The 18,177-nt window shown below is 42.8% G+C and overlaps 1 protein-coding gene and 1 long non-coding RNA gene across 4 annotated transcripts in view; both read left to right on the top strand.

Annotated features, from left to right (window-relative positions):
* Positions 1-18,177, top strand: part of kcnh5b (potassium voltage-gated channel, subfamily H (eag-related), member 5b) — a 163,995-nt gene that overhangs the window by 141,585 nt on the left and 4,233 nt on the right. The window lies entirely within an intron of this gene.
* LOC119474250 lies at positions 4,354-16,558 on the top strand. Its single transcript, XR_005203540.1, has 3 exons — positions 4,354-4,366; positions 13,143-13,147; positions 16,482-16,558. It is a non-coding gene; the product is annotated as an uncharacterized LOC119474250 (long non-coding RNA).

Below are 18,177 nucleotides of genomic sequence, written 5' to 3'. Positions count from 1 at the left end.
ACAAAGACTCAAATGAAGCAAATATATTGATTCTGGCATTAAAACATCTATTTAAAAATCGTAAAAAATAAAATTAGGTTACATAGGTGAATCTATTTTTTCCCACCCCTACTTGTTTCATGAAAGTAATAACTTACCTTACAATGACCGACCAACATTACCATTCCATGCTGCCAGTGTGTCTTAAATACAAACAGGTATAAACAACAATATGTCAGTTTAAAGCATCAACATGTAAACAGCGTTTAGTTAGATCTTAAACTAATAGCACAAAGAACAAGGAGACACATGATTCAACACACAGAACAGATAAAAGATGTCCATCTGCTCCGTCAGGAGGTGGAGTTTCACTTGTGGACTTTGAAAGGAAGCCGATCTTGTAAAGACGAACCAGCCACGACCTTGAGGAATAGAAAGTCAAATCAAATCATTTGATCCCTGCCGAGTCGTGTCTGCGCTCACAATTTTACTTTCCCTCACGTCTCTCCACCTCCAGAAGGGCGAAGACGCACTATGTGACGGTCTTTCATTCTCCTTTTAGTCCAAAACTGACGCTTAGCTCTGCGAGTGCCGATCATCAAAGCAAAAACAAAGAGAAGGAGCACCGTTTCGATGCTTCAAATTAAAATGAGTCACGACCCCGATCAGGGGGCGCAGGGAGAAACATGTACACTTATTGTTTTTACTTGTTCATTTTCAGCCTCTTAAAGGTCAGATCACCGTAATATTTATATTAATACGACTGTTTGTAAAGCCAGTTCTGCAGTCGAGCATTGTTCCCAGAGTCAAGTGTTTCTGAGGAGGTCGGATCTTTAATAATGAATAAACTCAAATGTGTGTGCACAGGACTGTAGAGAAACTCGCTGTGTGTGCATTCACGCATACATAGTGTGTGTGTGTGTGTGTCTTTGAGAGATGAAAGAGGTTTTGGGTGAGGTGTGTGTGTATGTGTGTGAGTGCAGGTATGTTACAAACATGATGATGAGTAGCTTCTTGAAATAGAGAGAAAGGCGGGTAAAGTTTTGCGTTTGTGACCCAGTATTATCGACCCATTCTCACTCCCAACTCGTGCAAGGCTTGTTTGTGTTACATGGTGGTCGGGCACACACCAAACCTTAATTTTCGCATATCAGCGCCGTGTTATCAATACATAGTAGGACGACAGACGCTACAAACTGACCGTGAATGCATCTGCTCCTTACGGAGTCTCAGCTCAGAGTAGCGGGAGTCAGACTTCACACACGGGATGAGAGAGAGCTGACAGACAAGACGATGGCGGAGGATTTGATGTTGAAGCGAAAAAACAAAAGCGCCTATTTAGCAATATTTCAGATTTAAACCCAACGCTATGAGGGAACTATAACGTTAATCAGATATTCGGCGTGAGGAGGACAGAGCGGTCACGGCCTGTGTGCGCGGCAGAGCAGCGAAAAGCTCTACTGGAGAGGTCCGACACACCGCCATCCGACGTTAAAGATCGACTGAATTGCTGAGTGGGATTAAGAAATTCGGGGTTCAGTACGTACTGTATGTACACTCCCGTGTGTGTCTAAATGAACGTGAGCTTTGAAGCGTATCCGAGTCTCATGTGTTCCTATAGAGGAGCATCTCTGTGTGTGCATGTATACATTAACTTTGTGTGTTTGGTGGAGCGTTGGGAGTCGGTAGGAGCATTAGGGACGAGGTGCAGCAGAGAGGAGAACAAGTCATCCATGCATGCAGTCTCATTTCCCTCCTCTCCTCCCTGTCTGGTAAATAATGAATCTCTGAATTTAAGAGGAAAAAGTAACCCGTTTTTTTTTTTTTTCTGCTCCTGTGTTTGTCTCTCCGGAGAAGTCGGAGCTGCATTAAAGAAAGACGAGGGAGGATTTTCTCTCCCTGGACGAGTTGCCAGAAAAGAGGAAAACTAACATGCTCTTAAAAGAAATGGACGCAGCTGAATCCACATGCTGTCTTTTAAGCTTTCCCTCTAATGCTGCAGCAGTAAAGGCCTGTGTGGACTGTGCATGTGTTTGATTCACTTTACTGCCAGAACAATTAGTTGATTAAGAAACGAGTCGATTTGATCCAGTAAAACGTGAAAACATTTACTGGCTGCAGCCTCTCAAACGTGATGATTTGCTTTCTTTCGTAAATATTTAATAGAAGTACTTGTAGATAAAGTACCGTGTGGAACAAAATGTTGTTTTTGAAAGGCTAAATGCCAACAAATATGGATTGAAGCAGAATATTTCATTAGAAAATACTAATATCTCTATTGTCCACAACTGTTGAAATTTACTTTCGGCTTCACATGTTGGTTAAAACCCACCATAGTAAATCACAATACATCAGAGGTGAAAGTAGGCAGGTACGGTCCGGTACTCCGTACTACTAAAAGATGCAGGGCCAGTACGCAGTACAGGGAAGAAACAATAGCAGCTGCCTGCCATGATCGCATTTCAACAAGAAAACACCCCTGTTAACGTTAAGTCAACGTACAGTTAGTTGCCGACTACACCCACTACTAGGTTTTATCATTGATTCACATGGTCGATCACCGGAAGAAGGAATAAAAGAAGACGACAGCGACCTCTAGCGACCGTAATAATAATGACAAAAGCAAAAGGGGAAGTCAGGCTCTGTACACAGCATGAAACTCCATATGAGGTTGAGGTCAGGGGTGATGTAAGGAACACCAAACATAGTACTTTAACTAAGGAGGTTCACATCCCATGTGAAACCAACAACATGTCTTTGTGTTCACAACCTTAATTTTCAGTTTCACTTTTGAAACATAGTTATTTTAAGCCAAAGCACGATATTCTTCCCTAAACCTAACTGTTTTTGTTGCCTAAACCTAAACAAGCTGTTTTGTTTCATTCAGTTTTACATGTTAAAACGTGTTAAAGGACCAGTGTGTAACATTTAGGTGGATCTATTAGCAGAAATGGAATACAATATTAATAAGTATATTTTCTTTAGCGTATAATCACCTGATAATAAGAATTGTTGTGTTTTCGTTACCTTAGAATGAGCTGTTTATGTCTACATAGGGAGCGGGTCCTCTTCACGGAGTCCTCCAGGTTGCACCGCCATGAAACAGTAGAAACAGTAGAAACAGTAGAAACAGTAGCCCAAACGGACAAACCAAACTCTGTTAACGGTTTACCTGCTTGGTGCCGGAGTCGATAGTGTTACTTGCTAAGGAGGTTATGTTTTGGCCTAGTTTGTCTGTTTGTTTGTGTGTTTATACATGATACATACGCATTATATTTCAATTTTATTAACATTGTGAGAGGGCATTATTGTGCTGCATTCATGTGGTGTCGGAATAATCGGAAAAATTTCTTCTCGACTGCAAAAATTCCCCTCAAGTTGAAACAACTCAAAAACACGTCGTTTAAGCAATAAAATACAACATATCTTCTTTGTAGCGTCTGTGTCGTTTCCACATTAGGACTCAATGTTACTGTTTCTGCACATCCTCACATACAGTAAATACATCACTAACAAGGCACACAGGTGTTAACGTGTGGTTGTGTATTTGAATGTCATTAGTAGACATAGGTGTGTTTGTATATATTCCCTCTCCTCCCCGTTAGTGTCGGAGGGAGATGACAGCTAGTATTACCTGGGGAGACCTCTCTCCCCTCCTATGTCCCTCAGGCCTGTTTGTGATGATGTGCCATGAGGGACGAGAGACCGAGAGCCGTGATAACAAGCTACATGTAAACACACTATATGCATAGTACAGTGTTTGTGTGTGTGTGTGTGTGTGTGTATGTGTGTGTGTGTAGGATCATTATTATCCTTTTTTTGTGATGTCAGTGGCCCTACGCTTCAGACTATGATGCTCTAGGTACATTTGTAGCATCAGATTGTCAGTTTCCGCTCGTTACATGCACAGTCTCTTTTCAAAATACAATTCCAAGGTAGGTCTACTTAGTTTTTAGGTTTAGTCACACAACAAAAGTGCTTGGTTAGGTTTTGGAAAAGATCGTGATTAAATCAATTTTGACCTTGTTTCATGAGTCCTGTGTTGGCCTCCCCTCCTACTCTCTCTTCACAAACTCTCTCTCTCTTTATACTACATCATCATCATTGCTCTGCCCGTCTAACAATTAACGCAAGTGGAGTTAGTTGGAAGCCCGGTGCGTCTCATACCGATGCTAAAGGTCAGTGCGTCGGTATCAGGCGCTGAGGGGCACTGACCAAGTTGGGAGCAGTGAGCAGGGGGGGTATGTGAGCCATGCTCACTTTTTTCAACTTTTGATAATAGATAAGGCATGATGGACACGGTGACTGTATCCAAAACTAAAAGAAAAGAAAACATGTATACATACATACACATAGAGACATCAAAGATATCATACAACCAAATGTGGTGCCAAAAAGGATCAGTGGGTGTTACGTGCCTGATTCTGGACTGCGACAAAAGATGTAGTGTTTGAGTTAATCATTGATAAGCACTCAAGTGTGTTCTAATTGTATTAAACCAAACCACAATCTTTCCTCTAGCCCTGCCCGGTTTTCTTACTCCGATCCTAAATATTTCACTTTTTGTTTCCTAAACCTATCTGTACCTGAAGATTATATTTCATCTTTCTTTATTCGTATGCCCTCGCAGGTTTCTCACAGTTTGGTGTTTTCCTTCTTTGTCACGCGTGCTGATTGTCAAGGAGGATTTTGAGTGACAGGTGCCTTGCCTTAGATTTCTATTCAACTGCGTTGGACAACGCAGGGAGTTCTCTGGGTTACGAACTCCTCTAACCAAGTGAGCCCAAACATAACCATATAAAACGTATGCTGTAGTCCAGTTTTACAAGATCAGATATTTTAGTAGAAAAATGTTCTGCATTTAGTGTCATTTATAGATGGTTTAAGTTCACAGTTTAGTTTTAATAACCACTGAGGTGAGCAGCAGTACTTCATTAGAGACCACGGAGTACCTCACAATGAGCTGATGTAAAGTCCCTTTTTCCTCTCTCCACTCACTAGATTGCATCTCCTCTTGTTTCCTGCCCAGCAGTCTCTCTCTCTCTCTCTCTCTCTCTCTCTCTCTCTCTCTCTCACTGTTTCTATTTTTAGCAGCTTCTTGATACGAGCTCCTTCAATGTCTGCCAGAACAGAGCTGCAGCGTTCCTCCCTCGCCGCCGCTTGCCGCCCCTCGCTCTTATTGTTATTTCATTTTCTCATTGATGCAGGATTGCGGCGGATAGTCAGATCCAGCACACACGCGAGCCCGCGGTCCAATTTAGATCCTTTTATTCAGTCCAGCTATTGTTATGTGAGCCAGCTGAGCGTCTATCCATCACTCTGACTGCTACTGGTGTTGCTGGTGTGTGTCTGTGTGTGTGTGTGTGTGTAACAAAGAACTACTACTCAACAAAAAGAATTTAATCATGTGCAGGATTGAGTGCAAACCCACACACACACACACACACACACACACACACACACACACACACACACACTTTCTCCTCCAGCATTCAGGATTAAACTTCCCACACAGACGCCATCTCTGAGGTATTAGCCAACTTCCACCTGTCATGGTGACACCTACATGGTCACGGTGTCCCCGCTGCTGGCTGGGGACCTTCGTTACATGTCATATCCTTCTTTCCCTTTATCCCCCTCTCTCTCCTCTTCGTTTCCTGTCTGCCTCCGCACAGTCGGCTTCTAACGAAGGTGAAAAATGCCAAGAATATGCACCCCCGTCCAACTCAGAAGTTCTGAATCCAATGTAGTTTATTGATTATGTTGTATAGTGTTGGTTATCAGGTCTAATCATGCGGAGGTGACGGTGTGTTTCATTTCAGCCGGTTAGACTGTTATCAGCTCATTAAATGGACGTTCTCAGTGGTTATCAGCCTCATAGATGTGGGTCAGAAGGTGCCTGCCAACCTACTAGTAGGTTTTTATCATCAATTCACATGGTCGATCACCGAAAGGGGGAAAGAAGAGACCTTTTGGTAATTTTTTTCCCCTCCTGGAAAATGCCTTCTCTAGCAACCTTCAGGCCCTGGTGAGGAAGCTGTGTTGGGCTCAGTTTTAAAGCTAGAGTGAAGATGCTGGTATCATATGAAACTAGAAAACCTGATGAATCCATTGATACCAACCATGTCACACTAGCTTGTGGTGATGGAGGTTAAATAACGCTCCAAACTTACGCTAAATTTTGACGAGGAAAAACTGTCATGTCCATTTTCAAAGGGGTCCCTTGACCTCTGACCTCCAGATATGTGAATGTAAATGGGCTCTATGGGTACCCACGAGTCTCCCCTTTACAGACATGCCCACTTTATGATAATCACATGCAGTTTGGGGCAAGTCATAGTCAAGTCAGCACACTGACACACTGACAGCTGTTGTTGCCTGTTGGGCTGCAGTTTGCCATGTTCTGATTGGAGCATATTGTTTTATGCTAAATGCAGTACCTGTGAGGGTTTCTGGACAATATCTGTCATTGTTTTGTGTTGTTAATTGATTTACAATAATAAATATATACATACATTTGCATAAAGCAGCATATTTGTCCACTCCCATGTTGATAAGAGGATTAAATACTTGACAAATCTCCCTTTTAAGGTACATTTAGAACAGATAAAAAATGTGCGATTAATTTGCGATAAACTATGATTTAATTAAATGTATTTGATTGACAGCCCTAGTTTACATTCTAGTTATTTGAAAGCCTGGGGCGCCTCATATAGGCGCTAAAGGGTGCCTTGTACGGCAGTATCACACTCAGAGGGGTGTGGCAAAGCATCTGTATTTTACGCCCTAGGAATGAGAACTCGCTGCCCTACGCAGACTTCGTTGTTCTCTATACTATGTCACGACTTCTTTCTTTACTCCCACCTTAACTACATCCACGTAGAGCATCATAGTTTGACGCGTATGTCCACTGACCAAGCTGACGTATGTGACGAGTTGGGAGTGAGAACAGGCTGGAAGAATCCCTCCAAAATATGATATTGAGCCAAACACTTCAACCAACTGTGTTAAACCTTGCTGGATACTAAAGGCACTACTTTAGAGACTTTGCTGCTCTACAACATCTTCAAGCTCCTTCTGCTTGTGCTTCTTACAGGGACATAAACATACTCTTGTTTTGAACACAACAAATGCTGTGAGGGAGGACAGACTCTTGGTGATTTCATCTCCTACCTGTCAACACTAAGTGGACCAGACTGTTAACATACACCAGTTTAAATCTGAGCTGTAATCATTTCTACCTGCCTACCTGCCTCAGCCCCCTCGCATTCGTCAGCCCCCTCTGACAACTGTAAGCCTGTTCATTGATTTCTGAATTACATAAACATATAACTGAACCAGCTGCGTCTGCATTCGGATCCCTCTTTTCCTTCTGCCTGTTATTAGAGCTGTTAAACCTCCACTTCCTACTGCTGCTGCAAACCATTTCCTTTATTTTATTATTGCATTGCTTCGGCTAATGTGGGATGAAAGCAAAAAAACGCCTCCACCGCAGATAGAGAGTGTTTTATTGCTGCGAGTACTTTGTGTAATTCACAGTGTTTGACGGACTGCTGGTTGGCAGCTGCAGATGGGAGAGTGTTTGGATGTGTGCTGAGCTGGCGTTGGCTCCACCGCTGATAATTATATAAATTCTTTTTACATCAGAGCCTGCAGAGTAAGGTGAAATAACGCAGCTTTTGATCCTCATCTTCGTCAAAGTGAGTCTGATAGGAAAAGACGAACACGCACCTGGCCTTCGTTACAGCTAAATGGTGAGGCATGTTGACACCCAGCATGCACTGCAGCATCATTTGTGTTACTCGAGTGGAAAAGCATCTGTTCAACATGAGAAAACAAGCATGTGGAACAAGATTCACCTGTTTTCACCCTGCGTTCTGTCCTTTCTCTAATTAAACCTGCAACACATCATCACCTTTTAGGTTGATATGTTGAACTTGTTAGCAAACATTTCCTTATTTACATATCCAGTCATTAGGAGTCTTGTTTGTGTCCACTTGATGAATGTAAGTCCAATATTCTCTGTCTTTTAGCTCTGTTTTGGTCTCCTCCACCTCCTGAGGGAAATATCTGTCTCTTTAGCTGCTAAATGCTCGTCTATGTTCGCCATCTACTCTCTAACTGTGTCTGTCTGCTGTTTGCTGCCGAGCAGGTAGTGTTCAATGGCTTTTTACTGCTTTTTTCCGCTGAAAAAGATGCATTTTTGATCCCCAAATACGTTGTCTTTCCTTGACTGTTTCATAATAAAAGCCACCCTTTGATTCTCTAGTTGGATGCTTTTAATGTGAAGCAGCTGCAGAAGGAAATGTTAGCTGTAACGTAATCCAACCTCCGCAGTCTGAAAAGTGAAGCCAACGCTGAAGTGTCTTAAACCTGCATTCTCTCTACCAGCCAGCAGGGGGCGACTCCTCCGGGTGCTAAAAGAAGTCTGATTGTATAGAAGTCTATGAGAAAATTAGTCTACTTCTCACTTGATTTATGACCTCAGTAAACATTGTAAACATGAGTTTATGGTCTCAATCGCTAGTTTCAAGTCTTCTTCAATACAGCATGATGTTCATTTAGTAAATGATGGTCCCATTTAGAGTCAGATAGACCATAAAGCAGGGTATGCTTTAGGGCGGGGCTACCTTGAGGTCGCTACCACGGCGTTGTCCAGTCTGGGAGTTGTTCGTGTTTTCGTCTTACAACTTTAACCCTTTCACAGTGTGTTTGTTAATTCATGAAAGTTGATTATAACCTGTTGGATGCCTTAAAATGTCCTAGCTCCACCCTCTCGTGTCATTTCTGGTTGCAAAAAACCAAGAAGGCGACGGCCAAAATGCTGAACTCGAGGCTTCAGATCCGTAGTCCACAAACCAATGGATGACGACGGCCTCTTCTTATATACAGTATATGTCACAAACGCTGCATTGTTCCCTGTGAATCCCTCAATTTGAACCCAGAATGGCGGATCTCTAAATACTTTAAATTCTGTTTATTGATTTCAGTTTAACATTTTAAGGATTATAACTTTAAGTGACTCAAAGTCAGACTTTTAAGCCTTTAGTTTAATCCCACTTCACTTCAGTCAAGACAGCAGAGTTCCTCCTAATCTTCTGCTTTAAGATCAAAACTCAGTTCATCAATAAATAGTTCTAGTCCTCCTCTAGTCGCTCAAATATCAACTCAAAAGTCAACTTATCTGCCTTTTTCTTCCCGTTACTGAAGTCCCGAACTTCGATCAAAAGAGCCTGGAGTTATTACTTAACATTTGATTGTTGCAAAAGTGATGTTTTAAACAATACCGCTGTATAGTCTCTATTTTTTAATGTAATTTACTGTTTATTTCTTTCTAAAAAAGCAGGATCATATTCAAATCTTTAAACTCAATAACTCATTTAATTTGATTCTAAAATGAAAAGTGAAAAACTAAAGTAAATCTCATCAAAACAGACCATTTAAAACGTTTCTCCCTTATCGATGTTCTGTATTTAGAAGAGTGTTAATAACTCACATTACTCACTTCTGGTTCAGTTCCCAGCTTCCAAGCTAAAGTTTCATGACCTTGTGTGACCTCTAGACATCTCCGTCTTCATGAACCTCTGAGCTTTCTGTGATTGGAGTAGAAGTTTAGATTCACTCCTTAATTAAAGAGGTCACATTTGATTTAAATCATCGTTGTGTGTCTGTATTCTGTGTGTATTCTGTGTTACTGACCAAAAGTGACATAATATAATTTTATATAATAATAACATTATTATTACAGCGAAAAGTAAAACTACAATTTAAAAGTTTAATTTAAATTAAATATTTTTTTTTTTTCAAAATTATAACTAAATTGAAGCTGAGATAAGGTCATCCGGAACTAATTTAAATATTATTAGAAATTAAATAAAGTCAATGCACAATGACAACTTTTTCTTTCTTTTATTGTTTTGTTTCTTAAATAAACACCAATTGAAATCAAGGCTCATTGTCGACCTTGGAACAACATAATCTCTTCCCCAAAGGTCCATTTAGTGGCTGTTCTGGAGCTTTTAATCATATCACATGATCTTCATCGGCAGATGGAGTTTGCCGAGTTGCCATGGATTTGTAGATACAAATCTACAACAGCTACTAAATGGACCCTGAATACAAATAATACACAAACCAATTACATTTCTATTGGAGATGACTCATCTCCATGGCAACTGAGGCAGCTCCATAAAGGCCAAAAGACCAGACTAAGCCTTTTGGGGGAAAGAAGGATGAAAAGCTGTTGTGTAGCGGGTTAACCGAGGCTTTCACACCGAGATCTGAGGATTATACGATACGTGAATATTCACCGTCAGTGTGCTAAATAACTAAATGATGCTGGTGACAGGGACTAGCATGGCTAGCTAACGTTAGCTTGAGTGGGAGGCTGCTGCTGTAACAGTCATACATTAACGTTAGGGATGCACCCATACCATTTTTTTCAAACCGAGTACAAGTACTTACATTTGGGTACTCTCCGATACCGAGTACCGATACAAGTGCTTCTCTGTGCCAAAAGACCCTCGTTAACAGCCAGCTGGAGGGTGTGAGCGCCACACGGCAGGCTGGGGAGTCCTACATACGAGGCGGTGCGCCGTGACCGGCTCTAGGTCAGCTTGGAAAGGCTCGGGGCGAAGGTGGCTCGCGGCCGCAGCTTTACAGCGCTCCCCGCTGCACCGTGGACAAAAGGCTCTCTGCTCCCGGTGCGACTGTCGACCGGGGCAGACTGTCCTCAGTGTACCGCGTCGTGCCCCCAGGGCGGAGCTCGGCCCACGTAAAAGGCGGCAGAGGTCTGCGGCGTTGTCGGCAACCCACCCGTCTTGAAACACGGACCATGGAGTCTAACGCACGTGCGAGTCAGAGGGTGCAAGCAAAACCCCGTGGCGCAATGAAAGTGAGGGCCGGCGCGCGCCAGGCTGAGGTGGGATCCCGGCCCAGCGGGTCGGGTGCACCACCGGCCCGTCTCGCCCGCACCGTCGGGGAGGTGGAGCGTGAGGACCCGAAAGATGGTGACGAGAGGTTAACGTTGCGCTGCTGTAAAGTGGTATCGGTGCCGTTGTATTGGAGCCGTTTTGCGAGTACGAGTACATGAGCACAGTATCGGACCCGATACCCGATACTGGTATCAGTATCAGTGCATCCCTTTTTTACCAAACAATCTCGCCTTACGTTCCATTTAGTTTTTAATTTTGCGTTTTTGATCATATTATATGATCAGGAATTCATCAGGAAATTTAGATTTAGACTTTCTGTAAGGATTTCTCGTCTAAGCTGAAGTTGGAAAACAGCAGTTGACATAAAAACCTCATTGGGTATAAAGTTAGTTTTAGTTGTGTTGACGGTATGAGATCTTGGCTGTATCCTTCATGTCGGTCTAATCAGAGTTCAGGGCTTTGTAGCCACCAGCTGCTTCCCCGTCTGAAGCCTCAGCAGAGGGAAATGTGTCTCGGCTTCTCTCTGCTCTGCTGCTCCGTGTTGTGTTTGCTGGTTTATCTGAATGTGACCTGTTACACAAACAAGTCACGCTCCTCTCTAATGGGCTCCTCTGTCATTCCCGCACGCCGCCACGCCGCTCTCTCTCTCTCTCTCGCAACACATTCACACACAGCCGCTTCCTGCCGGACGATTACGGTGATGAATGAGTGAGGGAGGGAGAGCGCCGCGCCGCGCGACCGCCGGCAGCTCTGCATAAACAACAAACCATAAAAAGAGAGAGAGTGATTTCCTCCTCGACGGAGCAGAGAGGGTGATGGAGGAGGGTGACATCAGCGGAGGAAATATCAAAATAAAAAGTACTCAGAGAGGTAATCATGACCCACAATGCTTTGCAGCAAATTCCTTGCGGGCCACATTTGATATTGAGTTTGGTAGATAAGGAGGCAGAAATCATCCTCTCTCTCTCTCTCTCTCCTTCCTCTCTCTCTCTCTCTGTTTATATTTCTTCAGGCCAGTTTCTACTGTAACACATTTCCTCCATTATAATCCAGCAGGTCTCAGGGGGTCTCCAACCTTTAAAGGTCCCATATCGTGCTCAATTTCAGGTTCATACTTGTATTTTAGGATTCTACTAGAACATGTTCACATGCTTTAATTTTCAAAAAACACCTGTCTCTATAAGCCCGGTCTGATTGGTCAGCTTTTCCCCCATCTTCTGCATCTGCCCTGTCATCGTCTTTACAGCGTCTCTGCAGCCAGCCACAAAGTTTAGCGCCACTTTTATCAGCGACTGTACAGTTGTGACATCACAACCTTACGGAAGAGTCATCCAATATGAATGTAGTTTGGAGGGATACTGTTCTTGGTATTCCACACAGATTGTAACCTTTACTGCCTCTTTCTTCCTTCCTTGATCATCTTTCACTTTCTCCATGATGTATGATGTGCATTTCTTTTCTTCCTGTCTCCACCTCTCTTTCTTTCTCTCTTTGTCGGCCATATTCAGCAGAATACACACATGCAGAGTCTCAGTTCGGATACTTCTGTTAGTAGGCTACACTTCCATGTAGTACTCTGTGTGCACTATGTACTTACTTGCGGATGCATGAATTTCGACAGGGTAGTGTTGTCTCAAATCCAACACGGCTGTTGTGCACTCACCGGAAATAACGATCGACGCTGTTAGCTAGCTAGTTATTATTTGCAGTATCAAATCAACGAAGTAACCTCTGCTGGAGCTTCCCCCAAAGAACGTATATTGCCAAGAAGGGAAAGTCAATTGTTCGTTCCATTGCAACATCAGTGCCAAGCAGCAGAGCTATGCTTCCGCCATTTTGGACTGAAAGTGACTACCGGACGCCAGTAAAACGTCCGCCTAAAAAGCACCGTACAAAAGTAAAACAAAATTAAATGGCTTGTGTTGAACAATAAAATATAATAAGCGTTTTCAGTCCAAAATGGCGGCAGCGGCTGTCAAAAAAACACCGGTGTTTCGTCTCTTTGCTTTTATACTCTTTGTCTCCACTTCTGCTTCGTAGCCAAGATGGACTGCACTCAACTTTTTGATCGTTATGAGTACGTTATCCTGGTACTCATAGTGCACTGCATTTTGCCATACTTGTCAGTGTGAATGCACTAGTGCATTTAAAATAGCAAATATAAGAACAGAAGTATTTGATTTGAGACACAGCAACAGTTTTATGATCATGCTGCATTTTATGTTTCAGTATTTGTTTTTTTTTTTCCATCTTGGGCTTCTATGTCTTCAGGCCAGTCTTTACTTCAACATAAATGTTCTTTCTTTCTCCCTCTTTTTCTTCACTCCTCTCTACTTTTGTCATTTTCCCTTTTTCACCTCCTTTTTGTTCATTTTCTCCTCCTCTGTTTCCCTCTCATCACCAAAGCAAAGTGTACAGTGTGAACATTTAACAGACAAAACATAAGCATAACCTTACCAGATAGTGCACTACACCATACACTGCTATACATCATATACTGCCTGTCTGTATTTGCATGTAATATTACATAATATGTCCTCCCCCCCTTCTCCTTTCTCCTCCCTTTCTCTCAGCTCAGATTTACAGTGTAATGTTTTCTATTTCATTCCTCCCCTCTAGTCAGGATATCACGGTCTGGATGAAATGAAGACATTACTCTCTCTCTCTCTCTCTCTCTCTCTGTGAAACCCTAAATAAACCCCGACACTCTCCTCCTCCTCCTGCTTCGCTCCTGAATATTTAAACAGACCTGACGTACATTCGGGGCGGCTCGTAAACATAACGTTGCATTTGTTCTGTCTGTAGCCGGAGCTCTGGTTCTGAGGGGACGGGCTTCATCGACGCTCAAATCCAGTTTCTATCTGAACTATTTTTAGAACGAGAGCTTTGAAGTCTTTGAGACTAAAATAGATTTTTTGGTGCCACGATGTTTAGAGCGCAGGAAGGTATACATGCTGCCTCTCTGAGAATAATACCTACTCTCATCTTCATTCTCTGTTTTAGGGAAGTAGATTAGGGAAGTGGTTAGTTGTTTCCTTTTTCTATATATTGTGTGTATAAATCTTGCATTAATGGAAGACAGTGACGGAGCATTTTAAGAGCCACAAGAGCAGAATAACTTCAAGATGACGAGTCGATTCGAACTCACTTCATCTCTTTAGAAATGTTTTATTAGATTTATGTGTCGATTTGGCTCCTGATGTTTAAAGAGGGGGACCCGCTGGATCTGAGCCATGATCATCTGTCACCGTCCCCTCACCTCTGCTGTCACATACAAGTTCATTTAAAAACTGATATATCGAAAGTGTTAAAGGTAGAAGCACAGTTCTTTAATTCATAATTAAGAAGTAAATCATCTTAAGAATACAGGTGTGTTTTTAGCAGAGCTCTTCTCACATTTATTCACATTTAAAGAAGAGACAAACAGAAAACAAACTGGTCTCAAGCCTCATATGCACCTGTAGTTGTGTTTCTATTAAAAGGTTGTTAATGTAGGAGGGAACCAATTAGTCTCCAGTTTTCCTAATCAATCTGCCTCTGAACAGGTTCACCAGGCTCAGCAGGAGGGAACTAACTCCCTTTCCTAACTCACCATCACACCTGCTCATCCACAATTACAGAAATATTTTCAAAACCCTGGACTCTTAACACCCCGAGAACCGACGGCTTTCTGCCCTATCTGCCAATTAATTCTGCTATCTCAGGTGTAAATCAGATCTTAATTAGATGTCTGGAGTAAAAACTCTGCAGTCAAGTTCTGTTCTTGCTCCTGTTGCGATGTTGTGCATGTAAATTATGTGTAAATCAAATTATAAACCTTATTAATTAGATGTCAATCAAATTCATTACACCAACTCCTTCAAATTACTGTGGTTCAGATCCTTTGAGAGGAGCTGTGAAGGCAACATGAAGAGACCATTTTGCTTTACTACAAGACTTTAAGGTCAGCAGCATTTTTTTTCCCTGCATTTCTTGATTTTGACGTCTCATTTTCACGCCATGTAGTCTGTACTGACTGTAATGTAATGAATATGCTACGCTCAGAGCTAGTGACGTAGAATAAAAAGGGAGAAAGACCACTTATGGTGGGCAGGAGTGGAGGTGGATGGGTCCAACAAGCACAGGACTTTAAACCAGGAGACCGGTGTTTTGTTTTGTAAGCTACGTTAGTGAGGTTTGTGACACATTTTCCGTACTTCTGTTACGTTGTTTACGCACGTTCTTTTTACTTAATTTACGTACTTATATTTAGCCCATCCATGATGTTTTTCCTGCTCCCCAAGCGAGGGAGTTCAAATATCTCAGGATCTTGTTCAGGAGTGAGGGTAAAATGGAGCGGGAGATGGACAGGCGGTTCGGTGCGGCGTCTGCAGTTATGCGGGCGCTGTATCGGACCGTTGTGGTGAAGAGGGAGTTGAGCCGGAAGGCGAAGCTCTCGATTTACCGGTCCATCTACTGTACGTTCCAACAGTCACCTCTAGTCATGAGCTTTGGGTAGTGACCGAAAGAATGAGATCGCGGATACAAGCGGCCGAAATGAGTTTCCTTCGTAGGGTGGCTGGGCTCAGCCTTAGAGATAGGGTGAGGAGCTCAGACATCCTTCTGGACGCCTCCCTTTGGAGGTTTTCCGGACACGTCGGACTGGTAAGAGGCCCCGGGGTAGACCCAAAACAGCTGGGGAGGTTTTATATCTGGGAACGCCTCGGGGTCCCCCAGGAAGAGCTGGAAAACGTAAGCCTGCTGCCTCGGATAAGAGGAAGAAAATGGATGGATGATATTTTTCCTAAAACTAACTAAATGGTTTTGTCCCCCCCCAGCTGGTACTGCTGCACTTTCATATACACGCATAATATTCACGCCTCGGCGAGGTAAAACGTGATGCTGACGGGCTTTCCTCTGGTGGACAGGCAGGTCTATTACATGCTTTGGCGTGATCCCGGGTTGGACGGTTACATAGTAGTTGTTTTTAATGTCAATGTTTTGATCTCACATTTGACTCTTCTCACGTCTCTATGATGTGTATTTGGTGTTTTTTGTGACTCTGTTGTTTCTGGTGGTCTTCCTGTTAGCGGTTAGCCAATCCCCTCCAGGCTCTGCTTGTTAATTCCTCTTCATTAGCATATGCATCCTCAAATCTGCATGTGGAGCTCTCAGGAGAACACCGCTGTGCTCTCAAGGGGAGTGTGGGGGGTGAATTATGAAAGGACCACACTGACTTTAATGCACATCAGCTCTTAGATAACCTCCACTGTGTAGAACTGCCACAGATACACAACAGGAAAACAGCAGTTGATAAATCTGGCCAGCCGGCTCACACACTGTCTGATACCTTTTATATTTTGAAGTGGCACATGTGCTTCGCTGTTCGCCGACTGTATTTCAGAAACACTCAGAGGACACAGGTGTGTACGAGCTGGCAGGAAGCGGCTGTTACATAACCGCTGCTTCCACTATACGACGCTAATCTGTTTCTGTCTGTGATTGAGGTTTTCGTTGGATGGTTGTTACTCTACCGTGCTGTTATTGCTCGTGATGTCTGAGTGGAATTCACTCCAGAAAAACATCAAGTGTTTATTTTACTACACTTTGTCAATTTGCGTCTGTAGATTTATCCTAAATTCACCTAAAGTTAGCATCAGATAATGCCGCATTTGCATTTTTAAACATAACATCTCAGAATATATTAGTGGTGATTTAGATGTTAGCCAGCATTGAAAAAAAGCCTCTCAAAGAAGCAAATTACTCACCAGAGGAGTAAATATAAAGACAAGTAGTTTCACTGCTGGAGATGAATAAACATTTTCTATCAACAGGAGGCATGCACTTTTTACTTATTCAATAATAATAATAATGTAACCTCATTTCATAACCTATTCTCACAATAAGCTTAAATGGTCTTATGTCATCAAAGGTTTTTATAATTGATGTAATCTGATTCATCAAAGGTTTGTGATGCTGCAGCAGATCTTTCTCTCTCTGTAATCTCATACAGAGAGTCGCTGCGTTAATATGACAGCTGTTGATCCCGAGGAGCCGTTTATCTACCTCGCTTCCTCTTACCACTTCTCACTGAGAGAGAGAGAGAGAGAGAGAGAGAGCGCCGTTCAGCAGCAGTACTCATCATAACTCGGTGTTGTTCTGTGCTGCATGTGTCACGGTGGACGGCTTCTTCAGACCGTGAATGAGGCTCCGTATGTGAGACAGAAGGACGGAATAATTGGGTCAGAAGAAATTAGGCTGAATGTGAGAAATGTGTCACGTGGTCAAAGAAAGCAGTCGTCGTGCAGAGCCTTAAGGCGCATTAAATGGGCGTTATAAGTGGTTATCAGCCTCATAGATGTGGATCAGAAGGGGCCTGCTATACCCACTAGTAGGTGTTATCATCGATTCACATGATAGATCACCATGAGAAGGAAGAAAAGAAGACAACTGTCCTGACTTGGTGTGTCAGGGCCTTTAGGTTCCTATGACACCATGTTGTTGTTGTTTTGGCTCACCTTGTTGAGCTTTTTGGTCGAGTAAGTGAACCTTGAGTGGAGATTATTTTGCTGTTTCAAAGGTCAAGATTAAACTGTCAAAATAATAGGACCTGTGAACAGCTTCAACTGAGCAAACTTGAGTCGGTGATGAATACAGTATAATGTGCTCGAAAGGTCCAGAACAAGCCAGTAAGTGGGCATTGAATAGAGATTCTTTGATCTAAAGTTTGGGAAGAGCCGGTCACCATCTGTTAAAACCAAATGTCACTTTGAGAACATTTGGGTGAATAGGCGACATAAACTCCAGGTGTCCATAAGGTCCTTGTGTCTGCAGCTGTCACTTATTCTCACTTGTTTTGTCATGTGAATGTCAGTGTATTTTCAGAGCAGCATGACGAGCTGTCCACTGGCCAATTTCTGCCCTTATTACCAATAAAATGGACAGAATGTCCCCAGCTACTAGTGAGACATAATAAGAGTTAGCTGGATGTCTCAGTGAGCAGAGACCAGGCTGAGAACTTGTTGTCTAGTTGACAGGAAAGTGACATGTGACAAAGCTTCTACACTGGACTCAAACCCGGGACGCTGTGGTCTAACAGCTGTACGTTGGGCCGTCTGAGCCACGACTCGAGTAGAGAAAAATACAGTCAATCCAAACGCACGTTAAACACCAAAACAAGATTTGTACCATCTTTCCGAGCTCAAGTCAAGTCAATTTTATTTGTCAAGCCCAAAATTACAAATCGCAAATTTGCCTCAGTCTGAGCAACACAACCTCCTCTCCA

This window comes from Sebastes umbrosus, chromosome 16 (genome assembly GCF_015220745.1).
Source record: "Sebastes umbrosus isolate fSebUmb1 chromosome 16, fSebUmb1.pri, whole genome shotgun sequence".
Taxonomy (NCBI): Eukaryota; Metazoa; Chordata; class Actinopteri; order Perciformes; family Sebastidae; genus Sebastes; species Sebastes umbrosus.
Note: the sequence above shows the minus strand (reverse complement) of the source record. Positions and strands in the feature narration are given on the sequence as shown.